Source organism: Balaenoptera acutorostrata, chromosome 20 (genome assembly GCF_949987535.1).
Source record: "Balaenoptera acutorostrata chromosome 20, mBalAcu1.1, whole genome shotgun sequence".
NCBI classification, from domain to species: domain Eukaryota; kingdom Metazoa; phylum Chordata; class Mammalia; order Artiodactyla; family Balaenopteridae; genus Balaenoptera; species Balaenoptera acutorostrata.
Genome location: NC_080083.1, coordinates 15,005,480 through 15,028,477, shown reverse-complemented (window position 1 = coordinate 15,028,477; position 22,998 = coordinate 15,005,480). Strand labels below are relative to the sequence as shown.

The 22,998-nt window shown below is 46.2% G+C and overlaps 1 non-coding gene across 1 annotated transcript; it reads left to right on the top strand.

Moving 5' to 3' along the window:
* The first annotated feature begins 17,801 nt into the window (after positions 1 to 17,801).
* LOC114238145 (U6 spliceosomal RNA) lies at positions 17,802 to 17,906 on the top strand. Its single transcript, XR_003623561.1, has one exon. It is a non-coding gene; the product is annotated as a U6 spliceosomal RNA (small nuclear RNA).
* Positions 17,907 to 22,998: the final 5,092 nt, after the last annotated feature.

The window sequence follows — 22,998 nt, the reverse complement described above, 5'->3', positions numbered from 1 at the left end:
GGCCTTCTCCCGGGCCTTGCCGCCCCGGCTCCGGCTCCGGCTCCGGCTCACAAGCCTGACAGTCCACCTTCGGAGCGGTGACTCCTGCAGTCTGGACGCTCCCGGGACAGGCCCTCTCTAGCTGGGCTTTATGGCACCACGTGGCTCTCCGCCCTCCCCATCCATCCATCTCCCTCCTCCTGCTTTATTACCTGCCTCCAGGTAGGTTGGTGAGGGAGGAACCCAGAGGAAGGAAGCAAGGAAGGGAGGACGCATGCAGATTCTTGTAGGAAGGGACCAGATGGGCCGCCGGGCCACGCCCAGGGCAGTACTCCAGCCGCGGGGAGAGCTTGCCCTCCTTCACTCCAGGGCCTCTCTGGGGTGGCTGGGTTCCACATTCTTACTCCCGACCCCAAAAAGGGTGCCACATTTGGCCTCCGGTCAGGACTGCTGATAGGTGCACAGAAGGGCCCCAGTTGTCGTTGAGTGTGTTTAAAGAACCTTGAAAGTTTTGTCAAGTCCTGTGGGCGACCACAGGGCTATCACAGAGGAAAGCATGACTGTTCCAGCGGGACCCATAAGGGAGGGGCAGATCAGATACAGCAGGGCCCTGCAGATAAGATGGACCTGGAACTTCTGGCTTTCTCAGCTACCAGAGTGAGGCTGGCTGGGATTCTGGTTTTGGATTTTGCTTGGGCCTTAACTCATCTCCTACCTCTCTTTAGCTCCCTCTTCTGCAGGCAGAGCTGGGCTGAGTGCTGACTCAGAGGGTGACGGCGATTGTCTGGTGGCCCCCTGCCTCCCCTTGTGGTACCCATCAGGGCATCTTTTGGAGTCCAGGGTCCTTGAGCAGCTCAAGACACACAGCACTGCCATGTTATGAACTCAGTGAACCCACTCACCACCCCCACCCCAGGGATTTTTAATTTTACACAGGGTATCAGAAAAAGAATAATGCTTAGTCCTAGAGAAAGACTCCCCCCGCAATGGAATTTCAGGCATCCACAAGTAAGTTGTATGGTGCACCAAGGTCAATATCATTCCCAGCCACAATCCAAATGCCTCCAAAATGCCAAGACTGTGTTAACAGCTGGGATGGATATGGAGTTCACATCCATCTCGCCAAAGAGCAGACTAACAACCCCATTATTTCAAACTATGAATTGCTCTATGGAGAAAAAGAATAGGGCTGTTCTTTTGTTTTATTTTCTGCCTTGCCTACTAGACTGTAAACACCCTAAGGACATTGTATTTCTAGGGCTCTATTCCCCAAATCTGCAATGTCTGTGAAATTTAAAAGTGAATGAAAGCAGCTACAACTGGATGTTTTCACCTCTCAAGCTGTTTCCCACTGTCCCTACAACACACAGACACACAGTCACACAAAAATGCAGGCCTCAAGCAGGATCCTACCCTGAGCCTGAGCCACACAGATGTCTGAGCTCTCATGGGTGCATCCACAATGTTACTCTCAGTGGGTCTCAGAGTGGGAAGCAGGGAATCAGGTCAAAGCCCAGACACTATGGTTCCTGAGTGTCACGTTCCACAGCCACCTCTGCTCCCACACCCATCCCTTGTTCCTTAGCCCCTCAAGGCCACCCTAGAGAGAGATGAATCGCTTTCCTGCTCGTCGGCCTTGCCCAGCCCCTCAGAAAAGCCTGGCCCTGGGCTCAAAGTCAGGCAGACCAGGAGGCAGCAGGTGGACCTTCCAGTCCCAGAAAAACCAGGGAGAGGTGGTTTGGTGGGTGGGAGCCCTTTCCCTCTCCAAGCACTCCCAGCCGATGGCCTCTTCCAAAACTTCCCCCGTCAAGGGCACAGTTGGACATATATATGAATGCTTCCAGAGAATTCCACCAGACAGGGGATCAGGAGACCTGATTCTGGTTCTGCCACGAACTTGCTATGGGACCCTGTGCCAGTCATGCCCTCCTCTCTGCACCCCAGTTTTCTTTCCTTTGCAAGGAAGACATCCCCTCTACAAAGGAGGGTAGGCAAGACCAGCTATATAATTTGCAGAGCCCAGTGCAAAATGAAAATGGGGGCCCTTTGTTCAAAATTATTAAGAATTTGAAGATGGTGACAGCAGAGCATGAAACCAAGCTTGGGGCTCGCTAAGCCTGGAGTCTGTGCCGCTGCACAGCTCCCGTACCCGTGAAGCTGGCCCTGAGTGTAGGATAGAGTAGTGTAGTGGTCATGAGCATAAGCTTTGGGTCTAAACTCATCTGACATTTGCCACTTTCATAAAGACCTTGGGAAAAGCTCTGAATTTCAGTTCTCTACCTGCAAAATGGGAGTGATACCAGCCTCAGAGGACTCAATGAAAGAAACCTGGTAAAGATTGGGCCTTTAGAAATACTGGATCTGGTTATCGCAAGATAACCTGGACCTGAATGTGCCCATTAACAGATTTCCCTCCCCTGTGGTGTTCCCGGGAGCCCATGACCCACAATCAGGAGGAAATAGATGTGCAAGCCCAGAGCACCTCCCATCTTCATGGAAGGATGGAGATGACCTCTCCAAGGAAGCCCGCCCTTCCCACTGACCCCCAGGGCAGCCTCACAGAGGGGAGAATCTGCCTAGGGCAGTGCAGGAGCTGCCCCTTTCGGGTGATAAACAAGCTTAAACTGCTTCCCGGGCCTTTCCTTCCTTCAGTGAAAACTAACAGTCCACCACAGGCAGGATGCTGCTTAGTAAAAACTAGTAATAATAACAATAGTCATCTTAATAATATTGGTACTGACTTCTATTGACTATTATAGACGAGGCATGGTACTAAGTAATCTAAGTGCTTTTTAACATACATTATCTTAGCCTCACAGCAATCCTATAGGGAAGGCTCTATTATTATAATACCCATTTTACAGACTGGAAACTTGAGACTGAGAGAGTTAACTAATCTGCCCCAAGTCAGAGGGCTGAGCTGTCGCTGAGCCAGGATTTCAAATCAGGTAGCGTGGCTCCTATTTGAAGACCAAGCTCCTAACCCCTCTGTGCTGGGCCTGCATTCTGGGCTCAGTGAGCACTTCTCCACCCCCAATGCCGACAGCCTCCACCGACCACCTGTAGGTAATAGAGGCCTTGCATCTGCCCTTTGAAACAACAGTCACTGAGATAGTCAAATAGTTTCAACCACGTGTGAAAATAAAGAGCTTGGCTGCTGTAGAGAAGACTGGGAAGGGATTGGGGGTGGGGGAAGGAGGGTCCTCCAAATGAAGACAGACAAGCAGGAAAAAAATAGAGAATCTGGGCTGGAAGCTAGGAGCAGTCCGAAGCAGCCCAACTGCCTGCGTCCTGGGACTGAGATTTGCTACCTGGGATTTCCTTGGCTAATTCTAACTCTGTCCCCAGCTGAACTGACGGCTGTTGGACCCCAGGGGGAGCACCAGAGAGCAGAAGTGACAGGCCAGTGCCCACTTGCCAACCTGATCCTCCACTGCAGGTAAGCCAGGGCCCTGTAAGCCAGGAGTAGCCTGAGGGGACTCGGGATCAGCCTGCAGCAACCTGCATGCACGTGTTGGAAAGGCCTTAGGCCTCTGCCTGCTGGAGTTCTGGATTGAGTTCAGTGGCCTGCAGTGGGTCACCAGCCTCGGCTGCTTGCCAACATTTCCTCTGTGAAGCCAGCCCTGAACCCTCCCCTTCTGTGCTTTACCCCACCTTAGCATGTAGCAGATCATATTGTACTTCTTTTCCCATGTATTTATATGTCTTTTTTTAAAAATTGAAGTGTAGTTGATTTACAATGTTGTGTTAGTTTCAGGTGTACAGCACAGTGATTCAGATATATATATATGTATGTACATGTATGAATATATATATATAAGAATATATATATATTCTTTTCAGATTCTTTTCTCTTATAGGTTATTACAAAATATTGAGAATGATTCCCTGTGCTATACAGTAGGTCCTTGTTGGTTATCTGCATATCGTAGTCAATACTTTTATGTTCATGCTGGATCCACATCCAGGTCGCTTCTATATTCCCAGTACCTAGCACAGTGCCTGGTACGTAGGAGATGCAAGGAAATATTTGCTGAATATTGAATAAATGGTGCCATCCCTGATATTAAGATATTCACGAGGACTTCCCTGGTGGCGCAGTGGTTAAGAATCTGCCTGCCAGTGCAGGGGACACGGGTTCGAGCCCTGGTCCGGGAAGATCTCACATGCCACGGAGCAACTAAGCCCGTGAGCCACAACTACTGAGCCTGCACTCTAGAGCCCGCGAGCCACAACTACTGAGCCCATGCGCCACAGCTACTGAAGCCCACCCTCCTAGAGTCTGTGCTCTGCAACGAGAAGCCACCACAATGAGAAGCCCGTGCACCGCAATGAAGAGTAGCCCCTGTTTGCCACTACTAGAGAAAGCCCACGTGCAGCAACGAAGACCCAACGCAGCCAAAAAAAAAAGAAAAAAAGATATTCACGAAACTGGAAACTCCACACTGGTCTGATCAAATAAGCTCTATATTCAAATCTGGTAAACAGTTATTGAACATGTACTAAATACCAGGCCCAGTGCTATAGGCTGTCGCGTGTGTTGACAGCCATGAACACGTATATTAAGTATATAGAAGCTCCATGGGACTTCCCTGGCAGTCCAGTGGTTAGGACTCCGCGCTTCCATTGCAGGGGGCATGGGTTCAATCCCTGGTCGGGGAACTAAGATCCCGCATGCCATGCGGCGTGGCCAAAAAAAAAAAAAGTATATAGCTCCATATTAAAATAGAAGGAAGTACACCTTGCAGCCAAAAAGAAATGCCATAGAATTCCCCACCCCCCCAGTCACCTGGGGGGAATTTGATAATTGCCAAAGCTGTATTCTCCAGTGTGGTTGTAGTGGCAGCCGCAGTACATTATAACTTCTCAGACCCCACCCCAGATCTACTGAATTCAAACTTCTGAGTTAAGAGCAAAGTGGTTCAAATGCTCAGAAATATATATATATTTGTTCTTCCAGAATCTAGCCCAATCTAAATTTTACCTTGCTTAAGAATGACTGTTCAGGATTGTACACATAATGACTTATTTAAGGTTAATTTAAGTCTTATTCAAAGATAATTCTGAGTACACACAATTTTCTTCTTGCACATTAACTTGAGAACATCCCCACCTATACTTGGATGGAGGAAAAAAAACTCACGGCAATAGACAACTCTGGGGCTCAAACGTAACAATATAGTCGTAGAATATCAGCAAGGAAAACAAATGAGATTGAACCACAGATTTCTCTGCTGGCCCCCTACCATGAACTCTCAAATCGATATGAAAAGGAGGTCAGTGAAAGTAAAGAAAATGTCCCAAGGGCACAAGTTTTCCGATGCTGGGAGCGGGCCTGCCCTCCCATCCCTTCCCTAAAACAATTCTGGCTTTTCCTTCCCTTGTGTCCTACTTCTCCAGGCCGGCTCCTCCGCCCTTCCCCGCACACGTCAGGAAATGACCCTCGGCTCCAAGTTAATAATTCTGAGGCCACACTCTCCTGACAAATGGCCGGGGCTCCCAGATAGAAGCGCCCCCGCCCCACTTGGCCCCCTTCCCACGAATCCCTGGAATCCGAGGGGACCCGTGTGATCCCCGGCTGCGACCCCCGGGGCGTGCAGCTCGCGGGGGCCTCGAGCGGGGTTGGGCCGACTTCAAAGGCCGGCGGCGGGGCAGGCATTTCCGCGGCATCTGCCCCGGCGGCCCGTCCCTCCCGCCGCGCGGCTGGAATCCGCCCCCGCGGGGAGCGCCGCTTCTCCCAGCCGGGCCGCCAGGAGGCGGGCGCAGGGAGGAGGGGCCGCGCTCGTGATTTAGGGCCGAGCGATTCCGCTGACGGCCGTGAAGGTGCCTATTACCTCTCGGCGGGGCCTGGATTTCAGAAATTCCTGCTCTTCCCCGGGAAGTTCCGGCGTCGCTCCCCCGAGGGAAGACAGAACTCCCACCTTGGAGAGAAAGCCGGGATCCAGGGACGGGCTTTCCGGAGAAACCGAGTCCAGGGGGTCCTGAGAACCCCGTCATCTCCGGAGAGCTGGCCTCCAGAAAGGCCCGCAGCCTCTCTTCTCTCCCAGACCGGGATCCTCAGCGTTCAACTTAGAGAGAAACTTGGCGTGGGGGAAATTTGGAATCTGGCAGATCTGGGCTCAGTTTCAGGCTCTGTGCCTTCGTTCAACGAAAATGTGATGACCGCTTCCTGTTCTAATTACTGGTGCAGAGTAGTGAATAAAACAGGCAAAAAGCTGGCCTCACGGAAGTCACATTCAAGGGCAGAGAGCAAATAATAAGGAAAATAAGTAATTTATGTAGTAAATAAGTACTATTAGAAGTATATTAGAAAGTGATAAATGGTACAGAAAAGATAAAATCAGAAAAGATAGAAAGTGGAGAATGTGGGGGTGGGAGGGGTCAGGGAAAGCCCACCTGAGAAGGTGACATCTGAGTAAGGACTTGAATGAGACAAGGTATTTTTGTGGCTATCTTGAGGAAGAGCTTTCAGGCAGCAGGAACAGCATGTGCAAAGGCCCTGAGGCAGGAGCGTGTCTAACAGTTCCAGGGGCAACAAGGTGGCCAGTGGGGCTGGGGCAGAGCAAGAGGTGAGCTCCAGCTGGTGACATGGTTGCACAGTCTTCTTCAATATCTTGCACTTTTACTTGGCAAGAGATGGGAAGCCATTAAATATTTATTCCATCCCCTCACTTCATGAGTCTTAAATACAAAAGAAAACCCATTAGCTTTCTCTTTCTCTGACTGTTGGATGAGTATTCCATAAGCCATCATAGTATGATGAGGAAAATACAGTAAATTGGCCAAACCATGATATGAGAGAGCAGGAGATGATGGGAGATGAAGCTGGGGGGTTACTAGGCATCATGCCCAAAAGCTTGGATTTCATCCTGTAGATAACTCGGTACCACAAAAGGATATTAAGTTGAGGAATGACACAGTCATGTTTGGATGGTAGCTAGAGCTCCTTCGAACAGTGTGGAGAAGGGATCTAAGGCAGACTCCAGTTAAGATACGGTAAAGATCCAGGTGAGAGAGGAGGGGCCTGAGTTATGCAGGTGGTTGTGAGAGGTGGGCTGGAGTCCACACCTGTTTGGAAAGTAGAATTGGCACATGGGGGTGGCCAGCTGGAGGTAGCAGATGATGTAAAGCAAAGTGTTACCATCTCCATATCCTCCTTCAAGAATCTGAGGCCTGAGATTTCTGGGCAGCCCCTAGTGATGGGCTCTCTGATATGTAGAGTCCAACTATGGATGTGGGAGGAGGCTCAGGAAGGACAGAGAGTTGATGGCATTCTGGTCACTTCTTCCCAGGGGCTGGGAGACCTGGGGCACGTGGGGCTTGCAGTGAATGTTTTTTTGTTGTCGTTGTTTGCTCTGCAGCATTTTAATAGTCTGTCTGTCTAGGGCAGGGATGCCTCCATGGTAGTGCTCTGGGTGGGAAAGACTCCTGGCAGCTAGGACAGACAGGAGTCTAGGTACTTGACTCCTTGACTTGAATATGGAGCAGGTGTCCCAGAGAAACAGGCTCCTGGGGAGAAATTGCCTGTACTGGGCCAGTAGCCTCCAGTGTCCGGTGGGGGCATCCTCAGGAGGTTACTGGCTGGGCTGTGGTTCCAGCCAGCCAGTTTCCTCTAATTCTAATGAGTTTCCCAAACTTAATCCCATTACATTTTCTACTGATCCTGTGAGCTATCTCAGAGCTGCCCAGCAACTTCCTCTTCCTCTTAAGTGAACCAAGTTGGGTTTTGTTGTTTATGACCAAAATCCTGACAATCTAGAGCAGAGAGTAAGTAACTGCCCTGTTGCTCCTCTCTTACTCCCGAATCAATCCCTGTACCTACCATTTACCAGCTTTGAGACCTGTAGCAGGTAACTTAACCTCTCTGAGCCTCAGTTTCCTCAGCTATAAAATGGATTGGCAACTGCCTCATAGCTGGAAGGCCCTTGGTGCAATGCCTGGCACATAGTTGGCACTTCATAATATTTAGTTATTGTGTTATTTTTATCTTGTTTCTGGCAGACTTACTCAGCATCCCAGGGGTACTTTCTTCCAAGCTTATGTAATATCCCTTTCCCCTGCCCCTACTCCCAGCCCACAAAGTAACATCGCTCAGTCAAGCATCTCCTGACTGCTTGTTCCTTCTTGGTCTAAAGCTAGAATATTTCTTGGACCTTCACCTACACTCACCTCTGCTGTGCCTGTAACAGTGAACAACAGAGTGGATGTTTGGGCTCTGGAATAAGACCATCATTTATTAACTGTATAGCCTTGGGTAAAATGCTTAATTAACCTCTCTGAGCCTCAGTCTCCTTATCTGTAAAGTGGGGATATGCAATAATACTGCTTCATCAGATTAGTTGCAAGGATTAAATAAAACAGATGCTATGCTCTCATAAGAAGTCCTGGCTCTTCTGAGGTGCTCTAACTTTCTCATCCTCCTGCGGCTCTGCTCCCTTCCCCAGGCAGCCTGGCACTGCAGCTGTAAATCATCCAGAAGCCAAGAGCACCCTCCTCCCTCCCACCCCAGTACCAAACTCCTCATCACCTCCACCCACTAATGACCTGGTGATTGGCTTCTCATTAAAGCAATGACAAAGAGGCCTCTGTGCTTTTAGCTGGGGTCTAATCATCCATAGATCTGCCCCAGGGTCAGTCAGGGGTGAAGGAGGAATTCTGGTTCCTGGGGCCTGGCTTGGCGTTGATGGAGGGCTCTGTCTTCCTGTCTCCTGGGAGAGGCAACCACTGCCCTGAACTGGAATTCTCGGGACAGGGTCCTGCTACTGTGGGGAGGAGAAACAGGGCTCCTACTCAGTGCCCAGGAGACTGAGAACCATGTGTGGTCTGCCTTTCTGAGATGCAATTTTCTCATCTGTCAAGTGGGAATAATAAATGATAATACCTACCTGGTGGGGTTGGTGTGAAAATAGACATAAATAAATCAAATGTAAATTTCTAAAACTTTGTCGGTGTCAACAAATGGTAGCCATTACCATTGTTGTTGTGATTGCTTTCATTATTATTGGATTTTTATTTTTATTTTTATTGGAACCCAAGTGCCAATTTTTCCACCTCCATTTGGTGAATAGTTTATTCTGTCTCCAATGATTCGTAATGCCACATCTCTATAATGCCACCTCCAGCCATCTCTGTTTAATGCCTGTCTGATCGGGCAATCCCTTGGCCTCATTGTTCATTTTCATAATTTTCTTGAGTGTTCTTGGCTCTTTACACTTCCATGGGAATTTTAGAACCCCTTTGTTTAATTTAATCATCCATACGATTATTCTTCTGTGATTCTTTCATATCTCTTCTATGTATATTTCTTTCTCAAGGTGGCTTCCCTCATGGTGGCAAAATGGCTACAGGAGTTCTAGGAATCACATACATACTCCATAATGCACAAAAGGGGAAGAGACTTACCCAGGTAGGCCGCTTCTCAAATCCTGACCCATAGAAACTGTGAAGTAATAAATGCTCATTGTTGTTTTGTTTTTTGTTTTGTTTTTTTTTCCATATATTTTAAAAATCCTCATCCTGCTTTACTGCTCTATGGCATTTAACATCTTTTTTTTTTTTTAAAGTGGGATGAATATCAGGAGTCCCACTTTTTTTTTTTAATTAATTAATTCATTTATGGCTGTGTTGGGTCTTCGTTTCTGTGCGAGGGCTTTCTCTAGTTGTGGCAAGCGGAGGCCACTCTTCATCGCGGTGCACGGGCCTCTCACTATCGCGGCCTCTCTTGTTGCGGAGCACAGGCTCCAGACGCGCAGGCTCAGTAATTGTGGCTCACGGGCCCAGCTGCTCCGTGGCATGTGGGATCTTCCCAGACCAGGGCTCGAACCCGTGTCCCCTGCATTAGCAGGCAGATTCTCAACCACTGCGCCACCAGGGAAGCCCCCTCATTGTTGTTTTAAGCCAATATATTTTGAGGTGATTTGTTGCATAGCAATAGATAATGAATACAGCAGTTATACCATTTCCCAGCCTTTCCTGCAGTTGACTGAGTTCTCCTCTTAATATGAGCGGAAGTGATGTCTGCCACTCCCAGGCCTGTCCATGATAACTTCCCATATGCAGCCTCCACACTCCTTCCCCTTCCTCCTGGCTCAAAGACCTAGGGCAACCATGGGAGCCACAAGCTAAAGATGATAGAGCCAAAAGGTAGAAGGAGCTGGGCCCTTCATCACCTGGAGGAGAGCTGCCCAGGAAAACTGCCTGACCGGGAACACCCACAGTGAATGATTACACAAGTGAGAAATAAACTTTTATGTTAAAGCCTTTGAGATTTGGGGATTTATCTCCTACAGCATTTAATATCATCTTTTTTTTTAAGGTTTTTTTTTTTTTTGATGTGGACCATTTTTAAAGTCTTATTGAATTTGTTACAACATTGCTTCTGTTTTATGTTTTGGTTTTTTGGCCAAGAGGCATGTGGGATCTTAGCTCCCCGACCAGGGATCGAACCCGCACCCCCTGCACTGGAAGGCGAAGTCTTAACCACTGGACCACCAGGGAAGTCCCTAATATCATCTTTTTTAAACTTTTTGGTTTTGGCTGCATAGGGTCTTTGTTGCTGTGCGCAGTCTTTCTCTAGTTGTGGTGAGAGGAGGCTACTCTTCATTGCGGTGCGCGGGCTTCTCATTGCGGTGGCTTCTCTTGTAGCGGAGCACGGACTCTAGGCGCACAGGCTTCAGTAGGTGTGGCTCGCGGGCTCTAGAGCACAGGCTCAGTAGTTGTGGCGCATGGGCTTAGGTGCTCTATGGCATGTGGGATCTTCCCGGACTAGGGATCCAACCCATGTCCCCTGCATTGGCAGGTGGATTCTTAACCACTGCACCACCAGGGAAGTCCCCCTAATATCATCTTAATTAATACACTTTTCATATAGCATTTTACAGATCTTTTTTTAATACAATCAATGTTCATTTAAATGTGCTCATATATTTACTAATTTCTTTGCTCTTCATTACTTCCTGCATCTCAGACATTCCATGTGGAATCTTTTTTTTTTCCCTGCCTGAATTATGTCCTTCAGAATTTCCTCCAGTGAAAGCCCACTGGTGATGACTTGCCTTTATTTCTCCTATACAAGTCTTGTCGGTTCTGCTTTTTAAAGTCACTTTGAAACTATGATGTTGTCTTCTTACTTCCATTGCTATGGATGAGATGTCAGCTTCAGAGTTACTGTTGCTCCTTTGACGGTAATTTTTTTTCCAGATTGGTTTTGAAATCTTTTCATTGTTTTTGGTTCCTGATATTTCACTATGACACATTTAAGTATGTGGGTTTAAAAAATATATATCTTCTAGGATTTGTTGGGCTTCTTGAATTTGTGGTTTGATACTTCTTCTCAGATTGGTAAATTTCCTCACACTTTGTCTTTTCAAATATTGCTTCTGTTGCACGTTCTTTTTTCTTTTCTCATGGTTCTTCAGTCACATAGGATAGACTTTCTCACCGTCTCCTTCACATCTATTCTCACTTTTGCTTTAGTCTACAGATACTTTTTAAAGGCATTTCCATAAGCTTCAGTTTAATTTGATCCTCCTAACTCCTTGTGACGTAGGTAGGGCAGAGTGCCTCTTTTGCCAAAAGAATTATTTTGTCAGCAAGGCAAAGGTGTTTGCCCAAGATCACACAGCTGGTGGCAGGGCAGGAAGACAGTGAGGCAAGTGGTAGCAAAGAGGCAGGATAATCTAGTCAAAAAAGTTTAAGCTCCGGGGACAGATAGCCAGGGATATGAGTCCTGGACCCACTACTCAGTAGCCTAGTAACCTTGGACAAGTCACTTAATCGCTTCTTGCTTGGATTTCTCCATCTGCAAAATGGGAACCATAATGACTAACTGGCAAGGCTGTTTGGGGAAGTTCATTAGATAATATATGCAAGATTCCTGGCACCGAATAGGCACTCAATAAATATTTGATCAGTGAACTAATAAAGTGTTTAGCCAGCTTGGCGCGCAGGCTCAATCAATGTTAGCTATTGCTATTATGCTTAAATTTTATTTATATGTAAATGTATTAGTTTAGTACCGTTGTCATTTCAACAAGGCCCTCAGAATTAGGGATCCTCTCTGGTCTCCTGTCCTCCCACTCCTCCCACCCCTGTCACCCCCGCCCCTCCAGGCTCCCCTAGACTTGCCCAGCCACAGGATGCAGCCCGCCCCGCCATAAATCAGGCCCTGCAGACCCTGGGTCTGTAATTAACAAGCCGAAGTGGGCGTGTCTGGGTGACCCCGCCCACCCCGTCCCAGGGGCTTCCTGCTCCCGAAGTCCTCCCCAGAAGGGGGAGGGAGGGCGCAGGAAGGTGGGTGGGGGTCTCTCACACCCCACTAATTTATCGCCCTCTGTGTGAAGGAGATTTACGAGCTACGACCGGGAGCAAGTACTGTGAGGAAGGGGTGGAGGGGAAGGCGAGGAGGGGACCCAGGGGCTAGGCGAGGAGGCAGGTGGTCACCCGCCTAAATCCTGCGCTTAAATCCTGCAGGGTGGCCGTGCATGTCCTGCCACAATTCCGGTTCATGGTCCCCAAGTCCCGGCGCCTCCCTCACCAGGGTCTCCCAGGGCCAGGCTCTGAGCTGGGGGTTCCACGTGCTTACTGATTCTTGACGATATCCTGCAGGTTCTGGTATCTGTCGCCCTGTTTTTCAGATGAGAAAACGAAATCTCAGAGACTTCGTTTGCCCTGACTTCAAAGCTTCAGTTCTGTCTATTGTTCCATCCTCAATTACTTCTTGGGGGTCGATATGAAAATTTTCCTCCAATTTAGCTGTATCATTCCCCCATAAAGGAAAGAGCCACCTGCTTGGGGTGGGTCCGGGAAGTGGGGAGAGGGAGCAGACATTCTCCAGGCACTGCAGAGGCCTAGCTTAGCTTCAGGACAGCCCTTTGCCGTGACCATTTTTATGCCCAGTTCACAGAAATGGAAAGAGTTTGCAGCTTTGCCAAATTTATTGACACAGGATGCTTTTCTCACAGAGCATCTCCCAGGGCAAGCTTTCCAACACACACACCTGTTGAAAAATTGTTAATTGGTTGATTGTTAACTGAAACCAAGTAGGACTAGGGCTACTCTCAATAGGAAGGATCTTCAGATAACCTCCTTTACCTCTCTGAGACTCCATTTATTCCTCTGTAGACGGGGTAATAATAGCCACTGCCTCAGAGGTGATTTGTGAGGATTAAAGGAGACACGCTTGGCACATCACACGACACACAGTAGGTCCTCAATAATGGCGGTCGTGTACTCTGCTTTGCCGGCACTTCCTGGAGGGAGGAGGCAAGTAAAAGACATTAGCTCTGAGACACATAACTAAATTCCTGCTGTTCAAAGGTGTTCCTTTGGGCTAGTTCAAAGAGTTTGTCGTCCTTCAAATATGGCTGGCTCAAAAAAGAACGTTTTACTCTTGGAATCAGAGAGAAAATTGGGAGATCTAGGACCGGGTGTGGAAAAGTTGGGCGGTGTCTTGGCGCCCTCTGCTGGTCAAGTAGTGGAACTCCAAGGAGACGGTCCAGCTAGGCCTCTAGGCCTGCGGCCCAAGGCTCTGCCTTTTGGGGCAACACAAATCTGTGACGTGAGAGGAAATTGCTCTTTTCTGCCCCTGGTCAGCTTCCTCTTGCACTTCTCTCAGGGGCTCTCCAAACTTTTGCCGCTTGCAACCCACAGTTTTTCCACATGCCCTCTCTCAGCAGATAGCCCACCCTCACCTCTTGTGTCGGAAAAACTGAGGCCATCAGGTGGGAACCCTCAACTTCCTGCTGAAGGCCTACAAAAATATCTGTCTGCACCCACCTGCGCCTCCTTTCCTCCTGCCGTCTGAAGCTAATTCCCCTCCTGGGGAATAGATAAAATAGATAACTGATGAGCACTTACTGTATAGCTCAGGGAACTTTACTCAGTGCTCTGTGGTGACCTAAATGGGAAGGAAATCCAAAAAGAGAGGGGCTATATGTATACGTATAGTTGACTCACTTTGCTGTACAGTGGAAACTAACACAACGTTGCAACTATACCCCAATAAAAATTAATTAAAAAGTAAAAAATAAAATAATTCCCCTGCTGAGCTGGGAAGCCCCTCCCCTCCCATCTCTTACAAAACCTACACTTTGTCCCTCGCTCTCCAGTATTTTTTAAAAACTTTTTGAAATAGACTATCTTTTAAAAATAATTCTAGATTTACAGAAAAATTGAGAGGATAGTACAGAGAATTCCCATATGCTCTGCACCCAGTTTTCTTTATTATTAACCTCTTACCTGGTACATTTGTTACAATTAATGAACCCATATTGATACATTATTATTATTAACTAAAGTCCGTAGTTTATTCATATTTCCTTAATTTCCTAATGTTCCTTATCTGTTCCAGGATCCCATCCTGGATACCACATCACACTTATTTGGTGGAATTTCAAATTATTTGGAATTTTTCTGCACTGGAGATTTGTCTCTTCTCTCCTATTCATTCATTCATTTCATTGTGGGCTCATCAATATTTATCTTGTATAATTTAATATAACTTTGGTTTAATACTACTTTATTTTGTTGCTTAAATTTTTCTCTGTCAAATATTTTTAACTTCTTCCTTCTTTGGTGTCAGACACATAGTGATATTATCAAGGCTTGTTCCATGATATTTATCACAGCACTATTTCAAATAGCATATATTGGAAATAACCTAAATGTCTATCAGTTGGGTTAGAATGATTAAATGAGTTTTGGGTATAACCATTTTATGAAATACTAGGTAGCTCCCCCCAACTCCCTGTCACTTTCTTTCAGTGAAATAGATCTTTGTATACACCTGCATGGAAAAATATAGTGATTAAGGCCACAGGCTCTGGAGACAGGCTGAGTTCAAATTTTGGTACTGTGGCCTTGGGCAAGTTACTTAACCTCTCTGAGCATCAGTTTTTTTAATCCATAAAATGGTGATTACAAAAAAAAAATGGTGATTACAAGAGAATCTATTTCATGGGATTGTTGTGAGAATTAAATAATACATGGAAAGTGCCCAGAACTATGCCTGGCACATGGTAAGCTTCAATAAATGTTAATTATTATTGGTATTATTATGGAAAGATCTCCAAGACATTGTGTTGAGTAAAAGGGGCAAGTTGAAGAAAAATACTTAAAGCATATTACCATATGGTATACGTATGCATTACATAATACATAATAATAGGTAACACCATGTGCATACAAAATGTGACACTGGATCAAGTCTATTCCATATGAGGGGAAAAATCTCCCTCTGGCCGGCATCTCCTGCCATGTATGCTCCTAGAGGGAATAGTTTCTATTTATATCTCTTTATCCCAGCAACTGGGAGAACTGTGGGACAGTAATAGTAATAAAAATAGCTAACATTTATTACCCTTGGCTCTTGCCATGAGCCAGACCCTGTGCTAAGCTCATTTTATGGATTCTTTTATTTATTTCTCCCAAAAAGCCTATGCAGTAGTTGCTACTATTACCTCCATTTTACAGATGGGGAAAGTGAGGCTTAGAGAGGTTTAGAGCTAGCTAGCAAGCAGTGGAGCCAGGATTCAAACGCAGGCAGTTAGACCTTCCATAATCCTTCACCTAGATTCCCCAATTTTTAGCATTTTGTCCCATTTGCATTATTATTCATTTGCTCTTTATATATGTATATATTTATGTTTTTTCCTCCTGAACAATTCTAAAGTTACAGACATCCTATCCTGCTCTTTTTACCCCTAAAGACTTCCATGTGTATTTCCTACGAACAAAGACATTGTCTTACATAACCTGAGTACGATTGTCAAAATAATCAATACTATTATCTAATCCACAGTCCGTATTCAAATTTGTCAATTGCCTCATTAATGTCCTTTTGAGCTCTATATTTTTTCCCCCTGGTCCATGCATTGCCTTTAGTTGTCATGTCTTTTTAGCCTCCTTTAACTGGGGGCAGCCTTTCCCTGTCAGAGGCCTCACTCTCAATCCCCATGTCACAGGGGTGAAGCTTAGCAGAGCAGGAATGTCACCTTTGTTTATTCGGGAAGTGCTACAGAAATTTTCAAAGCAATGACTATCTCACTTATGCAAATAAAATTGAGTCCCAGGTCTACAAGAATCAGACTGATGGGTCTTTTCCTAAGAACAGAAAAACTCCCCCATGTGCATGAAGTTGAGGCAAGCAGATATTATCAAAGGTATGCAAACTGCCTGAGAATTAGGGGTCTAGTGGTTGAGGGAAAGGCAAAGAGAAGTCTTGACAGGCTGCTGAAACCTGGCAAGCATTGGGGGCACCTGTGAGAGGTGGGGAGTCAAGCCTTTCCTCATCCTCTCCAAGGCTATGTGGTCTCTGACTCTCTTGCCTGAAGCTGTTCCAACGTGAAGGGGCCAAAGAGCCTTCGAGAGAGGCATGAACAGCATCCACAAAGGAATTGCTGCTCCAAACCACCACCTCCACCCACAGAGGAGCTGGTGGGGGTTTCTGGTTGTTTTCCTGACACCCTTTCCCTCTTCTCCCACCAAAATGATCTTCATTTTCTGTTAGAGGTTCACTGCTCTTTCATTCTCAGCACACTGGGTGGGATCCCGTCAGGAAGTGTCACCCTCTTGGCTGTAGTACAGGGTTCAGGTGTGGGCAGTTGCCAGCCAAAGCCAATAAGAAGCCCAGAGACGTTTGCTGGAGCTTCCAAGAATCTCAAGCCTCCATCGTCCTGTGTGAAAATTGCCTGAGTAGACTCACCTGCTGGATAGGCAAGAGCCTGTCTCCAGCTCTGGGGGATGGTTATTTCCATCTGGCAACCGTGGCGGAGAGCAGGCCTGAGAATGGAGCTAGCACCAAAGAAGGAGAGCCAGGAAGGTTGGTAAGAGAAAACCCAGGTTCCTGGTCACATTATTTGAAGACTAGATCAAGCCAGACTTAAAAATCTACCCGCACTGTTCAGTTACGTGAGCCAAAATAGTCTCTTTATTATTTAAGTAGTGCCTTTAGATGGAATTGTTGTTTGTAATGTAAAGAGTCCTAATGAATACAGATGGTCAGATTCCATTGATTCTATTTAATGGGTATTTCTTGATCATCAGGCTTTTCATGAGGGGCTGGGGAAATGCAAAGATAAACAAGAGGGGGTCCTGTCCTTAAAGAGCCCCTTTTCAGTCTGGAGAAGAGGAAGAGGGAAGAGAAGGACCCCTTGAACTTGAACCCTGCCTCTGAAATGCAAATATCCCTCTGAGGAGTTCACACAGCTCCTATAATCAATTAATAGACTCACCCTAAGCAGCCCAGCTGTGAAAGCCCATCTCTGGACATTGCTGGAGACGCTGCTGGAGAGAATTAACATCTGATAGTTTTGCTCTAAGGATTTGGGATTGAGTAAGTCAATGTGTCCATCAAGGAAATAGCAGCCGATGAAAACCCAAATCCCACATCATTCAATGTGGTTAGCAAGGCTTTACTTTTGATTGTAAAGAACGAGGCTCCAATTTTGCACCTAAAAGCTGCCCAATTTGACCTTGTTAAACAGCAAAGTGAAGAGCATCCTTCCACAACTGATAAAATAAAGGCAGTTAGGTTACAAGACAAACTGTCATTACAGATGAACCCAGCTTGGTCTTTTTTTATTTTTTTGGCTGTGCCATGGGCCATGTGGGATCTTAGTTCCCCGACCAGGGATCGAATGTGCGTCCCCTGCATTGGAAGCGCAGTCTTAACCACTGGACCACCAGGGAAGTCCTCAGGCTTGATGTTTTTAAAAAATCAAAGTTTTCAAGAAAAATTCCAGCTCTGCAAGCCCAGATATTTCTGTATCCTAGAAACATCCTAAAGAATGAAGAGATACGACACAAAACGAATGCTATCAAATGTTCCCTTCAGCAGCACATATGCTAAAATTGGAAAAATACAGAGGAGATGAACAGGGCCCCTGTGCAAGCATGAGACCCAAATTCCTGAAGCATCTCATATTTTTCAGGTGCACTCATCTAAAAGGAGCAGGATAGGGTGTCTGTAACTTTCTAATTGTTCAGGAGGAAAAAAACATAAATATATACATATAAAAAGAGCAAATGAATAATAATGCAAATGGGACACACAAAACAGTGACTATGTGAGGAGATGTATGTTAATTAACTTGACTGTAGTCATTTCACTATGTATATCAAATCACCATGTTGGACCCCTTAAATATATACAATTTTTATTTATTGAAAAAAATTTATAAAGAAAGAAAGAAAAGAGTCATCACCATAAAAACAAACAACCAACCAACCAAACATAATGCTATCAAGATAACCTTCCTCTCACTGGAAGACACAAAATAGTGTAAAGTAGTTGCTGGAATCCCTAAGCATTACAAAGTTTTGCTCCTGTTTCTGGTGAATTCACAGCAGTGAAAAATGAATATTTTGCTGCTTTTTTTTTTTTTTTTTTAATTTTCTTTCTTTAAGGCAGCCTGTTATCTGGGATCAAATAAGAGCCTGAGTAGGAAAATAGCCCAGACCCAGGGAGGTGCCTTGTAGTCAGGCACGCCAGAGAAACAGAACCAATAGGAGATGGTGATATTGTGATTTATAATAAGTATATAGTTGGTGTTCATCCCCATTCCTGGCACAAAGCTCCTAAAACCCTCGGAATTTCCTAAGTGATGAGAGTTATAAACATGTCTACTGTTGTATTACTGAGGTGACTATTAGACTGTATCTTAGGATGGGGGCTGGTTGCCAGGAGAACCGACCATGTGATTAGAGTATTGGAACTTTCAGTCCCCAGTTCCTCTGGGGAGGGGAGAGGGGCTGGAAGTTGAATGCATTGCCAATGGCCAGTGATTTAATCAATCATAACTCTGTAATGAAGCCTCCATCAAACGCCAAATGGTTGGGTTCAGAGAGCCTCCAGGATGGAGAACACATGGAGGTTTGGAGAGAGTGGTACACCATGCCCTTTGCCCATACCTTGCCCCATGCATCTCTTCTTCCTGGCTGTTCCTGAGTTCTAGGTAATAAGCCAATACTATAGTAAGTAAAATGTTTCAGAGTTCTGTGAACAGCTCTAGCAAATTAATTGAACCTTAGGAGGGTCATTGGAACCTCCAATCTATAGTCAGTCAGTCAGAAGCACAGGTGACAACCTAGACTTTAGATCGGCATCTGAAGGGGCGGGGCGGGGGGGGTGCAGCCTTATAGGACTGAGCCCTTAACCTGTGGGAGCTGATGCTACCTCCAAGTAGATAGTATCAGAATTCAGCTAGTGTCAGAGAATTTTTTGGTGTGTGGGAAAAGGCCACATGTCAAAACTGGGTGCAGAATTGGAGCTTCTGGTGCAGAAAACTGTGTTGGGTATGGAGGAAGCTGGGTCAGGTTGACTGGAGACAAAAGGACCAGCAAAGAGACTACTGCACCAGTCCAGGCAAAAGATAATGGATAATGGAGGCCTGAATTAGAGGTGGAGTAGTAGGGTGGATGGGGAAGAGGGAGTAGATTTTTAAATAGACAAGCCTTGGTGCTTGATTGGATGTAAGGAGTGGAAAAAAGTGGAAAGTCTAGAATGACTCCAAGGTTTCTGGCTCAAGCAACTTAAGTTGTAAAGGAATTGCCTGAAACTGGCAACTTTGGAGGAGGAAAGAGTCTTGAGAAGAAAATGAGGAGCTCAGTTTTGGAAACATTGACGTTGGGGCGATTGTGGGACATCCAAGTGGAGATATTCACAACAGGCAGAGGGTTAAAGAAGCACGAAGCCCGAGGGAGAGGTGAGTGTGGAGATATAGACTGGAGAGTCATCAGCACATGCTGGTGGCCGTTAACACCAGGTGAGTGGATGAAATTGCCCAGGGGAAACGTGTAGAGTGAGAACAGCGGTGAGTCATTAAGAACGTTAAAGTAGTGGGTGGTAAAGAGGACCCTCAAAGGAAGCTGAAGATGGAGGTCAGAGAGGTGGAAAGGAAACCACGAGAGAAGATTCATGGAAACCAGTGAGTAGGACATTTCAAGAAGGTAGCCACGGTCGTGAGCTAGAGGCTCTGGAGAAGTCAAGTAAGATGATTAACCGTCGGGTACCGGCTGGATTTTGAGGTTGTTTCAAGATACAAGGAAGGGACTTCATTTACCTTAGGACAGTGGTTCTCAAACCTAAGCGTGCATCAGAATCACCCAGAGGGCTTGTTTAGAACATGCCTGGCCTCCAGAATTTCTGATTCAGTAGGTCTGGGGCAGGGCCTGAAAATGTGCATTTCTAACAAGTTCCCAGGTTGTCCTGATGCTGCCGTCTCAGGACCACACTGTGAGAACTTCTGCCTTCGGCGTTACCATCCTCAGGGAAGTGAGGTAGCAGGGATGCCTTCATGGCAGCCGTACAGTGACCCAGGGACACAGGGAGAACAAGGACACTGGCTCGTTGGAATTCCAGTCATCAAGGAGGTTCCGGTCTAACAGAGGGTTGAGAAGACAGGCCCCCTCTGCACAGAGTGAGGCCAGTTTCCCTCCCGGCAGCCATATCTGAGAGGGCATCACCCTTACGGAGGGCAATTTGGCAACAGCTATCAACATAGCACTTGTATATTCCCTTTGACCCAGCAATCCTACTTTTGTGTAAAATAAGAATATACATGTTTATATATAAATATATGTACATACTTGCATTTGCATAAAGAAATTCTTTTTTTTTTTGCATGAAAAAATTCTTGAAGGATAAATGAGAAATAATAGTGGTTTCAGAGAGCCGGGTGGGGTAGGACTGGAAGGATGGAGAACAGAGGTGGAAGATGAACATTTTACTGAATACTCTTTTATGCTTTTTTTAAAAAACATTTGGACCATGTGACTCTATTATCTTTTTAAAATAGACTTTATTTTTTAGAGCAGTTTTAGATGCACAGCAACACTGAGCAGAAGATACAGAGATTTCCCGTATGCCTCCTGCCCCAACACATGCACAGCCTCCCCATTATCCACATCCCCCGTCACAGTGGTGCATTTGTTACAGTCGATGAACCAACACTGACACATCATTACCACCCAAAGTCCACAGTTTACAATAGGGTTCATCCTTGGCTTTGTATATCCTATGGGTTTGGATAAATGTGTAATGACATGTATCCATCATTATAGTATCATACAGAGTAGCTTCACTGCCCTAAAACCCTCTGTGCTCTGCCTATTCATCCCTCCTTCCCCCTACCCCCTTCCCCTGGCGGTCCAGTGGCTAAGACTCTGTGCTCCCAGTGCAGGGGGCCCGGGGTTCGATCCCTGGTCAGGGAACTAGGTCCCACATGCCACAGCTAAAGATCCCGCATACCGTAACTAAGACCCGGCACAGCCAAATAAATAAATAAATATATATTTTTTTAAATGAGGGAACAAGGGATTAAAAACTCTATTATTATTGGTTTAGGGTTGTTGGGAGGATTAATGGAATCAATCCACATACAGGATTTCTCAAAGTGCTGGGTGAATTGTAAGCACTCAATATGTGGTAGCCTTGAGGATGACAATGTTGATGGTGGTGATGACGATTATGACTGTTATCAGGTCTCTTTGAGGCTGAAGAACAGGTACAGGTAGAATGATGGGGAGAGGGAGATAAAGGACAGATTGTACTCAAGAGAAGGGCCATTAGGGTTTAAGGTTTCAAAACAGGAGTAGCTTCTGGGGATGTAACAGCCCAAGCCAAGGTCCTAAAAGTGGCAGTGTGACATGCATACACCTGGCAGCTCCTTCCTCCCTGCACCTACAGATGGACTGAGTGTCCAAGATCCGTATTCTCCTAGGGTCTCACCCAGTGCCCACTCCTCCTGCCTCGGATCCATGGGGAGTGCTCTGCCACTACCTGATGCCTTTTCATAGGTACCCAGTTCTCTCCCCTCCTAGGACTTCAGAAAGGGGCCAGTGTTTGAGGTCCTCCTGCCTCAGAGAATGAGTGCCCCTGCAGAGCCACTGGATGGCACGTACTGGCAACTGGAGCGAGCTTGGGCTGCGGGGGAGGTTCCAGAACAGGAGACTATTTATAGCCTGGCACAGATGCCCAGATTCCCAGCTAAGGGAGGGGGCGTGGTAGATGGGAAGCAGTCGTGCTTCCATCGTTTATTGTTTTATTAACCACTTAGGATACTGTATGCAGTGAGCATCACCTGGTTTCAGCTCTAGTTTTCCTGTTTGTGATTCCTTTCTGCTTGTTACCTCAAGAACAACATTCTTCCCCAGGGGCCAAAGAGGGGCCAGGGAGAAAATGAAATTGACCAAGTGACAATGAATGAGGGCAGAGAAGGGATAAATATTCATCCTGCTCCATCAGCAGTGGGAGTGGGTCCAAAAAAACACTTAGCCTCACAAATTGCTCCCTTATCCTCCCCGTAGTGAGTTTGCTCCAAATGGTTTGGAAAACTATTGCCGCTAATCAAAGGCGTCAGGCCCTTTGCTGGAAGGGGGCCAGCACGGGCCCAGCAGGAGTCTGAATTGTGCCTGGATTCATTATCTAGTCCAATGTTTTAGTGGTAGGTTTTTGTTTGATTTCAAAGTGAGATGGTTAGGTCATTATTTGTTAAATTATAGCTTTTAATTAGCAGCTCGATTAAAATGAAAAGCCTAAGAGAGGCTCACATGCCTCTAAGTTTTTGTTTGGAATTTATAATTGTTGCTATTTGGAAGAGATTAGTTGGGGGCGTTAAAGTTTGTTTGTTTGTTTGTTTTAGAGAAAATCCTCAAATTATATGCTGTTGGGGAGGGAGTGATGGGGGATGCCAGTAAGCTAGATACAAAGACCTTACAAGAATGCTATCTGTATTATTACCCATGCCCAGTGTTCTTATATTTGCAGAAAAAGAGGGGGGACAGCTGTTTTATAATAATTCATACATTTTTCCCCAGGTTGAGCCCAAGATGGGAATTGAGGCATTAAGTGGTAGTGAATTTGCCAGAAGAGTGGTTAGCCAAGGCCCTGGTTACAGATGGAGTTTTGTTCACCGCTAACCCATTCCTGATTCCCCCAGAAGGTTGGGAAGATGGAGGGCCCTTGATCAGCCTTGGTAGATTTCTTCCCCTTGGCAATTTGGTTTCTGCATTTGGGAGGAA